We start from the raw sequence: 18176 nt of genomic DNA, 5'->3' as shown, positions 1-18176 counted from the left end.
TTAGATTTTAGCAAAGCCTTTGACAGTGTTCCACACAGACGTCTAATAAATAAGCTGAGTGCCCTCAGGATGGGTCCCGAAGGGATGGGCTGGGTCAAGAACTGGTTGAGTGGAAGGCAACAGGGGGTAGTGATCAATGGAATTCGCTCTGAGGAAAGGGATGTTATCAGTGGTGTGCCACAAGGTTCTGTTCTTGGGCCTGTTCTTTTTAACATTTTTATAAATGATATTGCTGAAGGGCTGTCAGGTAAGATGTGCCTCTTTGTGGATGATACTAAAATCTGCAATAGAGTAGACACCCAGGATGATGTGAATAACATGAAGAAAGACCTGGCGAAGCTTGAAGAATGGTCTGAAATTTGGCAAATAAACTTTAATTCTAATAAATGCAAGGTCCTCATTTGGGCTGCAGAAGCCCGAGGGAATGGTACAGTTTAGGGAGTGAAGAAATTATGTGCATGACAGAAGAGTGGGACTTGGGTGTAATTGTATGTGATGATCTTAACGTGGCCAAAAAGGTTGAAAAAGTGACGGCAAAAGATAGAAGGATGCTAGGGTGCATAGGGAGTGGTAAGGCCAGTAGGGGAAAGGAGGTATTGATGCCCTTGTATAAGACTTTTTTGAGACCTCATTTATATTGTATATCAAAGATTTGTTTTTGAACTTATGATAAACCATCAATAAAGCATATGTAACTGAAGATTGTCTTTGACATCTCCTGTGCCTCTTCTTTTTTGCTGGCTGTTTTCCGCAAGGCTTGGTACCTTCTTTTCTGGTTTTTGTACAATTCTGGAGGCCACACCTTCAAAAAAATATAAAAAAGATGGAGTTGGTCTTTGTCATAGGCGAATAGGGACAGACTTAAAGATCTCAATCTGTATACATTGGCGGAAAGGCGGGAGAGGGGATATATGATATAGATGTTTGAATACCTATGTGATGTAAATGCGCATGAGTCGAGTCTCTTTCAACTGAAAGGAAGCTCTGGAATGAGAAGGCATAGGATGAAGTTAAGAGGTGATAGGCTCAGGAGTAATCTAAGGAAATACTTTTCTCCGAGTAGAGGTGGTTGAGACAGACTGTGTCTGAAGTCATGAAAGCTTGGGACGGGCACCTGGGATCTCTTAGGAAGAGGAAGAGATAATGGTTATTGCGGATGGGCAGACTAGATGAGCCATTTGGCCTTTATCTGCCATCGTGTTTCTATGTTAATAACATCTCTGGTTACCATCACAGTCTGTTGCATCTCCATTGACTTCAATAGAGTTGCCATATGGGTCGCTGTGACAAATTTTGGCTGTTACCTAAGGTCAGAACTCTGTTAACTTTTGTTGTATTTGTCAACCATAATGAATTCCAAATTAACTCCTATTTAGTTCTCTATTGAATGAGGATATCAACAGTGCCATGACTTTTAATACTTTGATTATGCTGATGACTCCTTTATCTATCTCTCTACACTAGACATTTCACCAAGAATCAAGTTCTAAATCTCCGTCTGCTTGTCTGATATTGTTCCCTGTATGTCACTTTGGAAGAGTGGTAGACCCTGATTTTCCTGAGTAGACCCTGATTTGAAGGAGTGGTAGACACCTCTCTCTTTTCAACTTTCTCTATGTCCCCTCAGCTTGCAACCTTAGGGTCATCTTTGATGTCTCTCTCTCTCACCCTTTTTTTTTACATATATCTAGAACATCTTTTTGACACATCCCCCACACACTCCCAACAGATGCACTGTTCTCCCATACTGCCAAAACCCTGCTGCTGCAGGGAAGGGGTATTGTGATGCAGCAGAGAGCATGGGCATCTCATCCCACTGCTCTCTGACACTGACCGGCACCCCTGGACCAGTTGCTTATTTTTATCGCCAAAAGCCGATGCCACTTTTTGAAAATGGCTCAAGGCATTTTTAAAGAATCCACGAGGGGGCTCATTTAAATGTTGAAGAGCCCATTTGCATGTCAGTGTCGGAGACTGCTAGAAACCTCGCTAAAGACAGAGATAATCCCTTTTGATAATCCGCCACTAAACTGCGTACAGGCTAAACTGCCAGAAAATAGTTTAGTGACGGTGTTAAAGTTTTGAGAATCTGGGCCTTGGCTTTATTTCTATTTTTGGCCCATACCGAAAATCATTCCTGTCAGCTGACTGAAAGAACTTTGGCAGAGTTTTTCTATACCTTTCCAGTAGTAAATGCAAACCTTTCCTTTGCTTAAAAACAAACAAACAACGACCCAACAAAAAACCCCCAAAACAGACAAAAGCTAGAGTGCTTTGGCACCTGGTCATTAAGGGTGCAGGCGACAGTACTGCGCTCTGACAAGCATATTCCACCAAACACTGTCGGTTCTCTTCGAGGGTCTCTGGAGCAGGCCAGCGCACTTTGCTTGTAGTTAACATATATCAACTGTCACCCTGTGGCAGTCGGTGCTGAAGCAAACACAATGGGACATCCAGATGGTCTAAACAAAAGCACACAAATGATGCTATTAAAAGTTGTTTGCATCAACTTCCAGTATTTCAGAGACGTTTACATTATGTCACTAATGAGGTGCTTAGTTTTGAATTCAGCCCTTGTCTTTCTTTTATACTCTATTGGGCCCAATCTGTATGGTGCCAGGCTGAACCTATAGGGGCTTGAATATAGCTCTCTCTGTGTGGTTTACACAATCACTAGTTTCTGGATGACACAGGAATACTTTATTTAAAATTAATAAGAATATGAGCCAGTCTGAATTGGCACAGCTTGGATTATTCATTTAATTTAATTTAATTTGGGTCTTTCCGCCTTGAACCTCAAGGTAATGGCGGAATAGAAATCCCTAATGTAATGTAATGTAACTTATCTTAATTATTTAAGATGATCTTATCCGGTTTTGGTGTTTTAAAATTCCACCTTTAGCGTATCATTTCCTCATATTTTTTTTTCCTCTGTGTTCTAAGATTATACTTATTACACTAATTTTCTTTATAAGGCCCCTGATGAGGGCATGGTTTTGCCAAAATACAGACCGTGTTGGATCCGAACTATATGTTCACCTGATCGCAGTGGCCATTTCAGACTGGCTCATATTGCAGAACAGACAATTTATTTTTACTGCAAGCAGACTGGTTTCATGAACCATATGTTTTATCACATTGCTGTAGGGAAAGGGAAAGAAGGTACCAGGCCTCAAGGCAAAGCAAAATCAACAAAGAGAGGCATTGGAGAGGCCATATCCAACCTGTGGTCACTGAGCCTTTATTTGCAGTTTGTGTCAAAGTTTCATAACAAGTCTTCAAACAAATAAAGTTCCAAAACAAATAGCGAAGTTCCAACTAGGATCTGAGTTTCGGTGATACCATCGCCTTCCTCAGGGGACAAATTCGAGCTTGCAAAGCTCTGCAAACTGTGCGTGTGAACGCTTCGGCTTCTCTCCATCCAGATGACTTGTTTTCTCCACATCGTTTAAGCACATTGGGGAAAATTCTAAAACCAGTGCCTAAGTTAACTGAAGAACGCCGTTAGAAACAGCAAAAAACAGTGAGGTTGAAGCATTTACCAGCGCCTAAATGAAAGGTAATGGAATCGCGCCTACATAGGCACGCTGCCGAATAGTGGTGTAGTAAGGGTGATGCGAGGGGGTGGTCTACTCCAGGTGCGATCTTCCTCAGAGCGCCAACACCTCTCCTGCCCTCTTCTCCGTTCCCCCTGCCGCGCACATGCACACCTGTGCCCCTTCTCCGTACCTTTTTAATTTTGGCATGAGAAGCAACGAGCGTGCTGCCTGCGTCGGCTTTGGCGTTTCTCTGCTGAGGAAGTGATGTCAGAGAGAGTGCCGAAGCTGACACTTGCAGCATGTGTGTAGCTGCTCATGCCAAAGTTAAAAAGATACGGGGAAGGGGCACTTGCAGCGGGGAGGAAGAGGGTGGGAGTGGAACGCCATCGCCCTGGGTGCCGGTCACCCTCGCTACGCCACTGCTGCCGAACACCAAAGTAAGCCTAGCCAATGCTGGAATGGCATTAGGTGGCCTAAAGCACCTATGTAGGTGCGATATACGCAAAGATAGGTGCCGGAAATGTAGGCCCAGCAAACCCTGGCCTACATTTCTGGTGCCTATCCCATAGAATATTCCCATAGGCGCAATTCTGAAACCGGCACTGATGCGTGATTGATACATGATCAACGGCCACTCTTAAGACGGCCACTGATATTGGTGCCAGTAACAGAATGCAGCCCATTGTGTTTATATTTTTATTTTTGTATTATTTTAATAAAGTTTTCCTGTCATCCAGAAACTATTATTCCACTACTTTTTCCTTTTGGTTTCTCCAGTTTAGTGTACAACATGGGTATTTCTTTATGTTCTGGTTTACACAATCAGAGCAGTTTGTACATATTTTAGACAGGCTCTTATTTTGTACCTGAGGCAACGAAATGTTAAATGACTTGCCCAGAGTCCCAAGGAACTGCAGTGGGAATCAAATTCACAACCTCAGGGTGCTGAGGCAGCTGCTCTACCCATTAGGCCACTCCTCCACTCCACATAAAATAATTCACAAGCATTAGTCGGGTCATTTTGTGACAGGCTGCCTACATGTAAAGGCCAAGCAAGTGTCTATTTTAAGCCTATTAAATAAAATGAATAGGCACCTAAGGTAGGGTTACCATATGGCTCCAGAAAAAGGAGGACGGATTGAAACATCCAGGTTTTACTTCTACTGAAAGCAATGGAAGTAAGGAAGACAGATAGAAATATCTGGGTTTTACTTCCACTGAAAGTAATGGGAGTAAAACATGGATGTCTCACTCTGTCCTCCTTTTTCTGGAACCACATGGTAACCCTAGCCTAAGGGACCTTTCACTAAAGTGTTGTAAGTTTTTGTATTCAGTGCACTTTAATAGCAACTATGGATGTGTGGTACGTGAAAAGGTGGTATACTAATGGTTGTTTCATACCGAAAGAACGGACCTTGTTGGGTCCATGCCACAGGTTTCTTACTGTGTTCTATTGGATTTGTCAAGTATACGCATCGCTTTTATCCGTGAATACTTTTCACAATAAACAGCTTGTCAAGATCATCACCTCCACAGATTTGTTCTTGGTTGTCTCCATTCTACTGTGGACATTTGGTGAATTTTTCTTGTTTGCCCCCCCAAAAAATAAAAAATTGACCAAGGAGTCAATCTGGTCACCAAATGATTGATAGGAATCCAAAGTAACACCTAGTATTTTTGATGTTTTCTCAATCTTAAGTTTTTCTCCTGTAGCCAACACCAGATCCGAATGTAAAAGGAAGCAAATGCAAAAGGAAGCTGAATTATTTATAGATAATGAGGATCAATGAAGAATGCAACTATGTGCTGGGTTATATACTCTACCAGATGTCTGAAGGTCCTCGAGAAAAGTATATTAATAAATAAGTACAATAGAGACAACAATAATAAAAAAATACATAGGTTTTTATGGGCTTCAGTATTAAGATGATTTGATGACATGATATTCATTTGATTTGCCGTAATATCTACATTTAAGGCATCTGTCTTGCATCTATGGAGACGCGTACCAACGCTTAAGCCCACCCAAGGCCAATTCCAGGCAAAACCATGCCCTTGCCTAGCCTTGGGCATGCTTAAGCATGGTAGTGAGCTATAGTCCCCAAACTAGAGCACTTTAGTCTTTTGCTTATTAACCCCCCCCCCCTTTACAAAACCACAATAGCGGTTTTCAGCACAGGCCAGCATGCTGAATGCTCTGTGCTAAAGAACGTACACACATTTTAGGATTTTATCATTCACAGGTGTAAAATGAGTTCCCTGTATATGCTCCATCCAAATTTTACCCATGTAAAAGTTTATAATTTATTATTTATATCTTGCCTTTAAACAAGGCAGATTACAACAAAAGAGACAAAATTAAAATGAATAACAACAAAACAAGACAAAAAGACATATCAGAAAACGTCAAAATATCAATATGTATAAAACAGTGTGTCGCAAACTTTTTAAGGTGCGTCACAGTAATCTCGTGGTTGCAGCTGGAGGTCAATTGGTAACCCTAGGTTTGTCTGGCACATGCACACAAGATCTGAGCTTACCACACAACTCTTGTGAGCTAGCATAAAAATCTACAAACAAATGATAAAAGACAAACATAAAGCATTCTACTCAATTAAAATCAACTCATCTTGTAATGGTTCACAAGGAATCAATACAAAAGAGCTATTCAACCTGATCACAAATTTATTTGACACCGCTTGCTACACCACACCCACACACAACTCTAAGTTACCCTCTGCAAATGACTTAGCACTACACTTCGATTCGAAAATTAAAAACCTTAAAATTCATTGTTCAACAAACGACCCTAGTGATCATCCAATACCTATCACCCAAGGAAATGATACACCGGCAGACATGATCTGGAGCTCCTTTCAAGATTTAGAGTGGAACAATTACAACAGACTATATAACAAATACTCTAAATCCTATTGCGTTCTGGACTCATGCCCCCCAGAAATCATGAAAGCGGCACCTTTAGTATTTAAACTATCGTTGATGCAATATTTGGCTCATAACCTAAAAACTGGGAAGTTCCTCTCTAATAATGGTCACATAATAATAATCCCAATTCTAAAAAATCAAAAAGAATCTTCAGCTATAATATCCAGCTACAGACTAGTAGCATCCATTCCGTTTATTGTAAAAATTATGGAGGGATTAGTACATACCCAACTGATGGATTATCTGGATCAGTTCTCTCTCCTACATGAAACTCAATCCGGTTTTAGACCGTTATTCAGTACTGAGACAGTAATTGCGGCTATTTTAGACAATCTGCGCCTACTGTTTAGTAAGGGCCTTAATGCCCTGGTTATGCAATTCGATATGAGTTCTGCCTTTGATCTAGTAGACCACGGGAAACTGCTGCAATGCCTAGATATCATTGGTATCAAGGACGAGGTGCTGAATTGGTTCTGTGGCTTCCTTATGTCCCGCACTTATCAAGTACGTTTTAATTATGAACTTTCAGATACCTGGAGCAATCCATCCGGTGTGCCACAAGGGTCTCCGCTATCTCCATTGCTCTTCAACATCTACATGTCCTCACTAGGTAAGCAGCTAACCCAGTTAGGGATAAAACTATTTAGTTATGCAGATGATTTTACGATCATCATCCCATTCGTTAATTCTATCTCTGAAACTATTCCTAAAGCTTCAGAAGCCATAAATGTGATGGAGCACTGGATGACAACCTTTAGGCTCAAACTTAATTCAGAAAAGACAACTTTCTTCGTTGCTTCGCCACATCCGCTTGACACCAAATCACCACTACGTATCAATAATCTTAATTACCCTATCCAACCTACCATAAAGATAGTAGGTGTAACTTTGGATCAGTGCCTAACCATGAGAGACCAGGTGGACTCCTTGATCAGAAAGGGATTTTTCACTCTCTGGAAACTCAGATCCATTAAAGCTTATTTCGATACAGCAGCATTCAGAACCCTAGTCCAATCCCTCGTACTGAGTCTACTTGACTACTGTAACATCGCCTATTTAGCAATTTCCCAAAAGAACATGCAGCGTTTACAATTGATGCAAAATGCAACTGTCAAACTGATCTTTGGGCTGAGGAAGTTTGATCACATGACACCCTACTACCGGCAGCTGCATTGGCTGCCAATGGAGGCGCGCGTAAAGTTTAAATTTGCCTGCTTCTGCTTCAAAGCACTACACGGACTTGCCCCTAAATATATAACTGACCTTTTCGTCTTCTCAGCCAACAGACACAAGAGAAGCTCACATTCCAACTTCGTTTCCCCCCCAGTGAGAGGTTGTAAACTGAAAAAACACCATGAACATCTTCTCTCGCACCAAGCAGCATCATGGGGTAAAGACCTAGAACAATTGTTTTCGCCCATTACTTATGAGGAATTTAGGAAACGTCTGAAAACACACCTGTTCCTAAAGTATCTAGACAACTGATCCTCTCTTCTCTCTCCCCTCTATAGCGATTAACTTGTTCTATTGATCACTCTCTCCTCAAAAATGGATTTCCTGTCCTATTAACCCTCTTTCTTCCTCCCCTCTTAAAGTCAATCAATTTGTACCTTTGCTTAATCTTTGTAAACCGCATAGAACTTCACGGTATTGCGGTATATAAGCTGTTATTATTATTATTATTGTGTGCAGGTGCATTCACTAGGCACGTTCATCCCCCTTTCCAATGCTCTGTGCAAACAGCGCACATATAATTTGCATTCCATTGGTGTTGAGCCTTGGGAAGTTATTTTGCTGCGCTGTTCTGGTATTTCCAGCACTGTTAGACAAGTTCCTGCTGAACAAGGACGTACGCTGATAGGGCTAGTCTCAGTTAGGGCGCTGGTCTTTGACCAGAGGGCCGCCGCGTGAGCGGACTGGGCATGATGGACCACTAGTCTGACCAAGCAGCGTCAATTCTTATGTTCTTATGTTCACTGCAGTTTTTAACATCAGCCTGCAGCAGTTGGGCTCATAGATGCCAAGTGAAAGCTGAGCATCTCATATCACCCTGGAAGTATGATGAGCTTTGTTTCATCATTCCCACATAAAGTACAAGTACTTATGATCAAGCAGGAAAATAACTTACAATTGTTGCTTGACCTGCATGAGAACGGTGAGCTCAGCTTGTCCTGTCAATGAACTTCACTTGTGAGAGCTATTTTATAGTAATGTAATGTAATTTATTTCTTATATACCGCTACATCTGTTAGGTTCTAAGCGGTTTACAAAAAATATACATTAAGATTAGAAATAAGAAAGGTACTTGAAAAATTCCCTTACTGTCCCGAAGGCTCACAATCTAACTAAAGTACCTGGAGGGTAATAGAGAAGTGAAAAGTAGAGTTAGAGGAAAAATAAAAATAAAATAAACATTTTAACAAGACAGCAACAACACATTTATACCTTATACCCAATCTATGAATGCAGAGAGTGAATTAAAAGGGCAAGAAGAGGGTGTAAACACTCAGGAGAAGAAAAAAAAAGTGCCCTAGTAGCTGAGTTTCTGACAACCTCATGCTTGCTTTTAGATGAGTGACTCAAAGCCAAATTGTCAGCTCAAATTCTGGCTCTTCCGTTTCCTGTTTATGCCTGTGCAGAGTTACACATCCTGGTGAGCCTGCTTTCAGCTGCAGGATTTTCCGCACTCCCTGGGAGATTTCTTCCTTGAAACGGCTCATTATTATTGTCTAAGTAAACCATTGGAATTTTGCTAATTCCTGTTTTACTTAATACAAGCAGAACACAATCGTACCTTGAAGGAAGGAGGCGTTAAAGTAATGGATTCTGTGCAATGGAGAGAGTAGAGGCCAGATTACTGGTTTACAAAGTCTCTGACTACTGTGTGTCTGACCTTAGGTGATCAGCCTTTAAAAACTGCTCCGGGAACTTGAAGAGAAACTACTGTAGATGGGAATGACTTAGTTTTGGTTTAAGTGTGATTTCATTACTTACCATGCAGAGAACCTGTCACAGCCTTGTCAGTTTAATCCCTTGTGTTGCTGAAAGGAACACTGGCAGTTGTACTTATGACTTATCTTAGTGGTTGTGCCTGAGGAAAGAACCTGACCTGTCTGAAAAGCTGGCATCCCTAAACATTTGTTAGAAGTACCAGGTCTGCCCAGCTTCTCTGCTGATTGCATACTAATTAATTAATTAGGATTTCTTTAACGTCGTTTTGAAGGAATTCACCCAAGACAGCGTAGAGCAAGAATAAATCACACGTAAGCAATAGACAATTACAGTCATAAAAGTATTCAAAGAACAATACAAAGTATGGTATCGTATGCTACATCACAATATCAACATAATAAGAAATAAAACATTTTAAACTAAACTAAACTAAACCTTGGGTTTATATACCGCACCATCTCCACGAATGCGGAGCTCGGCACGGTTTACAGGAAGAAAGATGAGAGAGGAACTACAGTGGAGAGATTAAAGAGTTAGGTGTAAAGGGGGAAGGTGAGAGGCCTAAGAGGGGGGAAGTGTTACAGTTTTGAGAATAGCCAGGTTTTTAGGTGTTTGCGGAAGAGTTGGAGGGAGCTTGAGGTTCGGAGAGGGGAGGTGAGGTTATTCCAGATCTCAGTGATTCTAAAGGGGAGGGATGACCCAAGTTTGCCTACATGGGAAATACCTTTTATGGAAGGGAAGGATAGTTTAAAAATTTGGGAGGATCTGGAGGAAGTAGGGGTTGGGGAGTTCCAGGATAGAGGGATAACGGCAGGAAGGATGCCATGTAGGATCTTGTAGGCCAGACACGCACATTTGAAGTGGATCCTGGGGATTACTGGGAGCCAATGGAGCTTAGACAGGAGTGGTGTGACGTGATCAAATTTGCTTTTCGCGAAAACAAGCTTAGCTGCGGCGTTCTGAATCCGCTGAAGTCTGTGGAGGCTTTTCTTGGTTAGACTGAGGTAGATAGAATTGCAATAATCCAATCTGGAGAGGATGATGGATTGTACTAGGACTGCGAAGTGTTTTTGGTGAAAATAGGGTCTGACTTTCCTTAGCATGTGAAGGCTGAAGAAGCATTTCTTCACCAGGGATTGGAGATGTTCGTTGAAGGATAGAGAAGAGTCTAAGGTGACACCCAGAACTTTGCTTGAGAACTCGAGCTGTAATGGGGGGCCGGAGGACAATGGGATGGAGGAAGGTAGATGGTCTAATTTTGGGCCGAGCCAAAGGAGTTTTGTTTTGGACTCATTTAGTTTCACATGCATTGTGAATGCCCAGGATTGGAGGTTCTTTATGCATGAGGATATGTTCGTGGAGAGGTTAGTGAGGTTCGAGTCGGTCTCAAGGAGGACGAGGATGTCATCAGCGTAAGTTTAAAGAGTTTCAAGGGGGGATAGTTGGAGTAGTTTCAGGGAGGACATGTAAATATTAAAGAGGATTGGGGAGAGGGGTAAGCCTTGTGGAACACCACAAGTCGGGGTCCAGGGGGAGGATGAGGTGCCGCTCATGTTAACCATGTAAGAGCGGGAGCGCAAGAATTTGGAGAACCAATCAAGAACTATGGAGCTAATGCCTATCTCGGAGAGTTGGAAAATTAGAATGTCGTGGTGGACAACGTCAAAAGCTGCGGAGAGGTCGAATTGTAGAAGGACAGCAAACTTGTTACGAGAATGCAGTTGCTGATCCTTAGAGATTAGAGAGGCCAATAGGGATTCAGTGCAGAAGTTGGGTCTGAAGCCATATTGGTAAGGTAAGAGGATGGAGAATCTTTCTAAGTAGGAAGAGAGCTTGGTAGATATGATAGACTAGTTTGGTGAGGAGAGGGATATTTGCTATTGGACGGTAGTTGGATGGTATGGAGGGGTCTAGGTCAGCTTTTTTCAGTAAAGGGGTCAATGCGATGTGTCCCATTTCAGTGGAGAATAGGCCTGATAATAGGGCAGAATTTATGAGTTTGGTAAGAGATGTGATGGCCTGTGCAGGGATTTTCTCAAATAGGTAGGAGGGAAATGGGTCCAGGATGCAGTTGCATGATTTTAACTTGAGGCAGAGTTTAAGGGTCTGAGAATCAGATATGAGCTCGAAGACAGTCCAGGATCTTTCGGCAGGGATGGGGTTGAGAGCAGCTAGGGTGGGGTTGGGTTCGGGGGGCACCAGAGAATTGTAGGAGATTGCGGGCGGGAAGGAGCGCCTTAAGGTAGAGATCTTATCATTGAAGAATTTTGCTAGGACCTCGGCTGAAGGAGATGAGGGAAGAAGGGTGGAGTCATTTTTAGTGGTTAGGGAGCGCCAAATGTTGAACAATGTGCCATTCTGGTTTTTTGATTTGGAGATCTTGTCTCCATAGAAGTTCTTCCTTGCTTTTTTTAATATTGAGTTGTAGAGTTTGATATTGATTCTCCAGGCCTGTCTGTCAGATGAGGATTTGGATTTTTTCCATTTTCGCTCTAAGGCTCGACATTTTTGTTTCAGGTCTCTATGGAGTGGAAGGTACCAAGGGGCTTTATGGGGATAGGTGATGGATTTAGTGGTTTGGGGGGCGAGGGAGTGGTAGGTTGATTTGAAAAAGGGCGATCCAGTTGTGCCAATTGTTTTCAGAGTCTGCAAGCTTGGGAATGGAGGGGAGGAGGTTGAGGAATTTGGTCCAGAACAGATCGTTCGAAATTTTTTTCCGGAAGGTAATAGAGTTGGGGGATCGGGGTGGGGATCTGAGATGAGACATGAAGATGGGGAGGCAGAAGGCCCCTAGGAGATGGTCTGACCACGAGATGTGTTCCCAATGGGTGTCTTCGGCAGACGTTTTATAAGCGGTGAGGTCGAGGAACTGGATGAGGTCTAGGGTATGCCCTTTTTCATGGGTAGGAGCGGATGTGGGGGGGGGGAGAAACCTAGGGAGATGAGGAAGTCATTGAATTCTATCGTGTCCTTGCTGGTGGAGTCGTCAAGGTGGAGATTAACGTCTCCGATGATTAGTAATCTTTGGAATTTGAGAAAGGCATTAGTTATGGTCTCGAAGACAAGGTTAGAGGAATTGGACCAAGGGATAGCTGGACGGTATAGTAACAGGATGCCCAGTGGGTGAGGACGGAGCTCATCATTGATTGAGGCTAGCATATATTCTAATGAAGCGTGGGTGCCTCTCTCGAGGAGCTGGACATCAAAGAAGGATTTGTAGAGGAGTGCCAGGCCACCTCCTTTGCGGTTGATTCTGGGTGAAAAGAGGCCTTGGTAGCCATGGGTGCAGAATTCGTTTTGTGTGAAGAGGTCGTCTTTTGAGATCCATGATTCTGTGATGCACAGGAATCCAGGATCGAGGTCCTCAAGGAGGTCCTTCAGAATTTGAATTTTATTGCATGTGGATCTGGCGTTGCAGTAAAGGGTCGGGACAGGGGTGAGAGAGTTAGAGGCATGGCAGGGGAGGTTAGCATGGGGGACAGGCTTTAGAGAGATGGGATTGACTTTGCGGGGGGGTTTTCTGGTGGGGTGATTCCTGGGGCGCGTCAGGGTGGGGATTCTGGTGCCAGGGCCAGAATTGTTTTTTTTTTTTTTTAAATTTAAGATTTTATTGAACAAAATGAAAACAGTACACAGGCAGCATGCCAACAGCAAAAGTACATCGCCCATATGAAATAACATAACCCCCCCACCCCCCCCACCGAGTGATACAGTATAGGCCTAAAACAAAGGAAGATGAAAATGAAAATAAGAAAAGTTCAAAGAAAACCCCGCCAGGAGCCATAACGAGACCACTGACGATGAAACGTTCCACAGGAATCATTATTTAAAGCAGTCAGTTTAGACATCAAGTAAATTTGGTCAATCTTATGTAACAGTTCAGTACGAGAAGGCAAAGAGTCACGCTTCCAATAGGTAGCCACTATAAGTCTAGCTGCCGTAGCAACTAGGGCCACAAAATGATTCTGATCCACATCCAAACTCCCCAAAGGATAGTTAAGTAAAAATATTTCCATACGCAATAGAATGGGTAGGTGTAATACATCAATCAGCAGTCGTTGAACCATCTTCCAAAAAGGTACAATCTTAACACAATCCCACCATACATGCCCAAAAGTGCCCAGACACCCACAGTTACGCCAGCAGTGTCCATCTCCACAGTGATAGAAACGGTGCACCTTTTCTGGCGTAAGGTACCACTGAAATAGCATCTTATACCCCTGCTCAACTAAGGGGGATGCTAAGGAGACTCTCAGCAATGTACCATAAAGGCAGTCCCATTGTTGATAATCAAAGGCCTTCCCCAGCAAGAGTTCCCAACGATGTTCATATGTGTGGGCCTGTGGCCTAGTGTATAAAAGAGCCCTATAAAGACGTGAAATAAGGCCCACCCCAGATCCCATCCTAAAAACTTGAAGAAAAGCAGAGTCTGCTCCTTCCCACTCAGGGATCACCCTCTTCACCATAAAATCTCGAAGTTGGACATAGGCGAAAAAATCCGTCGAGGGGAGGTCATATATAGATTGCAAGGCAGCAAAGGGTACCAGCTGTCCACCCACTATCAGCTGACCTAGGACCCTAAGTCCCTCCATTTCCCAACGTCGAAAAATCACAGTATCTCTAGCAGGCAGAAAATCAGGGGCAAATCTAATGGGAGTAGCATAGAAATAGCGCTGCCGTGGGAACCAAGCTCGTCGAACCCGGCTCCACGCATGCAAAGTACATTCCATCCCATAAGATGTCCCAGTCTGCAGATCCCGGAGGATATCAAAAGACAGCCAGGGCACTGCAGCCAAAGGGTAGGTAGGTTGTAAAGCCTGTTCCAGAGAGACCCAGCGCTGGGAGGGATATGCCCAATGAAACAGTCCTTGCAGTTGGGATGCATAGTAATATGTTGAAAAATCAGGGACACCCATTCCCCCGTGTAACCTGTCCCAATACATACGTTCCCTCCGCACCCTAGGGGGTTTACGTGTCCAGATATAAGCAAAGGCCCGCCGCTGTAGTCTAAGCAAGAACCGTTTAGGAATTGAGAGAGGTAGGCAGGAGAACAGATACAAAAAACGAGGCAGCACATTCATACGCAAAGCACTAATCCTACCCATCCAAGACAATCTCAATCCCTCCCATCGATCCAGATCAGCAAACACAGTTCGTAGCAACGGAGGGTAATTCAATTCAAAAAGGTCAGAAAGTCTTCGAGATATACGCACACCGAGGTATTTAATGGATTTAGCCGCCCATCGAAACGAAAACGTAGCATGTAAGTCCGTAACCAACAAGTCCGGAAGGGAAACATTAAGCAGTTCAGATTTTTCAATGTTAATTTTAAAGCCAGCCACCACACCAAACATAGTCAAAACACGAAGCACCTCCGTCAAAGAATGATGTGGGTGGGTCAAGGTAAACAAAATATCATCAGCATACAGTAAGATCTTATGTTCGTCGCCACCCACCACAATCCCTTGAATATCAGCATTCGCACGTATAGCAGCTGCTAAAGGTTCCATAACCAACGCGAAAATCAGTGGTGACAAAGGGCACCCTTGCCTAGTTCCTCTACGAATCATAAAATTAGCAGTATATCTTCCATTAACCCTTAAACAAGCCTCCGGGGCAGCATATAATAAAGTCACCCAATGTAGAAAAGCACCCGAAATGCCCATCTTCTTCAAAGCTGCTAACATAAACGGCCAATAAACCCTATCAAAGGCTTTTTCAGCGTCAACTGATAACAAGACAGCTGGAACAGAATCCTGATGGGCCACTCCAATAAGATCTAACACTCTTCGAATATTATCACCAGGTTGCCTCCCTGAAATAAAACCACACTGATCTCCATGAACTAGGAAAGGCAAAAAACGTTGCAACCGGACTGCCAAAATACGGGTAAACAGCTTATAATCAACTCCTAACAACGAGATAGGGCGGTAAGACCCACAAAGGAGGGGATCTTTCCCAGGTTTAAGAAGAAGAGAGACCGCAGCCTGACGAAACGAATACGGCAAACAATCCCCCTCCAAAAAAGAATTAAACAATCTAGTCAGAGGATCTACTATATGGGCCTCCATTTTCTTATAAAACAGGGGCGAAAAGCCATCAACACCCGGTGCTTTGGAAGCAGCCAGATGATGTATAGCCGCCACCACCTCAGCGGGTTGAATAGGGGAAGAGAGCCACTCCGCATCAACTTCCGCCAAACAAGGCAAGGTGACGTTAGATAGAAAAGCATCTATCTCCCCTTCCGTAGCTTCAATTTCCGGAGTGTACAGAGTCCGGTAGAAGGATAGAAAAGCCTGATGAATGTCCCCGTCATCTGCACAAAGCTGACCCGATTCATTACGAATCCGAGTTATGGAATGTTGTGCCTGAGTTTGCTTGATCTGTGCAGCTAACAAGCGACCCGCCCTACCACCCCATTCGAAAAACCGTTGTTTCCGCCTCTGTAGGGCCCAAGCCATGCCCTCTAAGTCAAGTTCCTGTAAATCCCTCCGGCACTCCGTCAGCGCTACCCCCCCAGCCACCGACGGAGCTCTCTTGTGAGCATTCTCCAGGCGTCGAAGGCGGGACACCAGTTCTAATCTGCGAGCTACTCGACATTGGTTACGATACGACCCTCTCGAGATACAACAACCCCGAAGGGTGGCCTTAAAACTTTCCCATAGAATCGCAACATTAATGCCTGCCACGTCGTTAAAAACAAAAAATTCCTTGACATCAGCCTCTAATAGAGTCAAGGTATTGGGATCTTTCAACAAAGAGTCATTCAGACGCCACAAGCGACGACCACCTCTAACCTGTCCAACCTGTAACTCCAGAGTCAAGGGAGCATGATCTGACCACACCCGGGGCTCAATACTGGAGGCCAGGGCTCGAGGCAGAGCAATACGAGGCAGCATCCACATATCAATTCTAGTATATGAATCATGTTTCGATGAATAAAAGGTGTAATCCCGCGTGCCAGGGTGTAAATAACGCCACACATCTATCAAATCCTGCCTACGCAGGAAGCGCAGAAAAGCCCTTCTGTCGCTTCTAGCGTAGCGGATGGAAGAATTTGAATTATCCTCCTGAGGATAGCAGGTAAGATTAAAATCTCCACCTACAAGGAGTGTACCTTCTACATGATCTAACAGCACACGTTCTAACAACGTAAAGAAGGCCCCCTGACCAGCGTTTGGGGCATAGACATTCAGCAAACTATATAAGGTGCCATCCAACTCAGCCTTGACCAGTATGTAGCGGCCCTCAACATCCCGCACCACCTCTCTCAATACCACCTGGACACGTTTATGAATTAAAATACCCACCCCCTGGGTCTTTTTCCGGACCTTATTAGAAGAAAGGAAAACATGTGGATAGCTATGGTGTGTAAGCAATTTCTCAAAGTGAGATTGAAAATGGGTCTCCTGAATAAATCCAACCGCACTATTCAGGCGGCTCATTTCTTTAAATAACAAGCGTCGCTTTTGTGGAGAATTCAGACCATGTACATTATAAGACAGCAAAGTGAGTTTATCCATTTATACTAGAGAAGAAAAAGCACTTCATCACCAAACCAATATCCTGTTCCAAAGCAGCCAAATCAACCAACCCCTGCAATCGCAACCTTAAGAAAAACATTATACAAACACACTTCCATACAATCATACTAAAAAGCACTCGGTCACAACCCTTCCCAGCACCAACACCCCCCCCCAACCCCCCAACAATACCCCACATGGTCCAGCCACCAAAGCACCTGGTAACCACGGTACAGGAAGTGTAGAGAAACAGTTCACAAAGGGACCCCCAGAACAAGCCCTATAAACAATCTTCGCGACAGAAGCCGCTCAGCAAAGAGAAGAAGAAACATACACAGCACAAAATTTCAAAAGCACATTTCACAAATACAAATGTTCAAGTGGATGAGGACGTGGCCGCTTCCAAAGGGCGACGAGCTGCAGCCGACCTAGCCACTCTCTGCCATCCCAACCCTCTTCCTGATTTGGGCACAGGAGACCTCTGAGGAAGTGGAGCCATTTCTGAAGCTGTCATCAAACCTGCCTCCACCATTCGAGATTGAACATCCGCCACAGTTATTGCAGTGTAGTTCTTGCCTGCATGTGTAAAAGCCAGTCCGATAGGATAAATCCACCTATATCGAACACTGCGCTCCTGCAGTATACGGGTACAGTCTCTATACGTGCGACGGCGGGCCAGGGTTGCTGGAGCTATATCAGGATAGACATCAATGTCTGCTTCTTCCCATTTAACAGTTCCCCCAGAGCGCCGTACCGCCCTAAGCACATGTTCTTTATCCATATAACGATGGAAACAGGCCACAACATCACGAGGGCGGTTCACATCACGAGGGCCAGGGATGCGGTGAGCCCTATCCAGCAAAGGTTTCCCCACTTCCACAGGTAAACCAGCGGACTCCAGTGCCTGTATGCATATATGATCAATCACCTCCATGCAGCGAGAGTCAGAGACAGTGTCAGGCACACCCCGAAAGCGAAGGTTGCACCGTCTGGAGCGATTCTCCAGATCTTCCATCTTTAGGGTGCTCACATCAGCTTTTTCCTCCAGCGCTGCAATCCTGTCTCTTAGGTGAGTTAGTTCAGAGCCATGTGCCTCCACTGCAGTCTCTGTCTCTCCCACTCGATTCCCGATTTCACCCACCTCACGTTTTAGCTCAGCAACAACAGCATGGATATCAGCTCGAACTGCAGAGATTTCAGATTTCAATTCCTGGAA

This window comes from Geotrypetes seraphini, chromosome 12 (assembly GCF_902459505.1).
Source record: "Geotrypetes seraphini chromosome 12, aGeoSer1.1, whole genome shotgun sequence".
In the NCBI taxonomy this organism is placed as follows: domain Eukaryota; kingdom Metazoa; phylum Chordata; class Amphibia; order Gymnophiona; family Dermophiidae; genus Geotrypetes; species Geotrypetes seraphini.
This window is presented reverse-complemented; position numbering follows the sequence as displayed.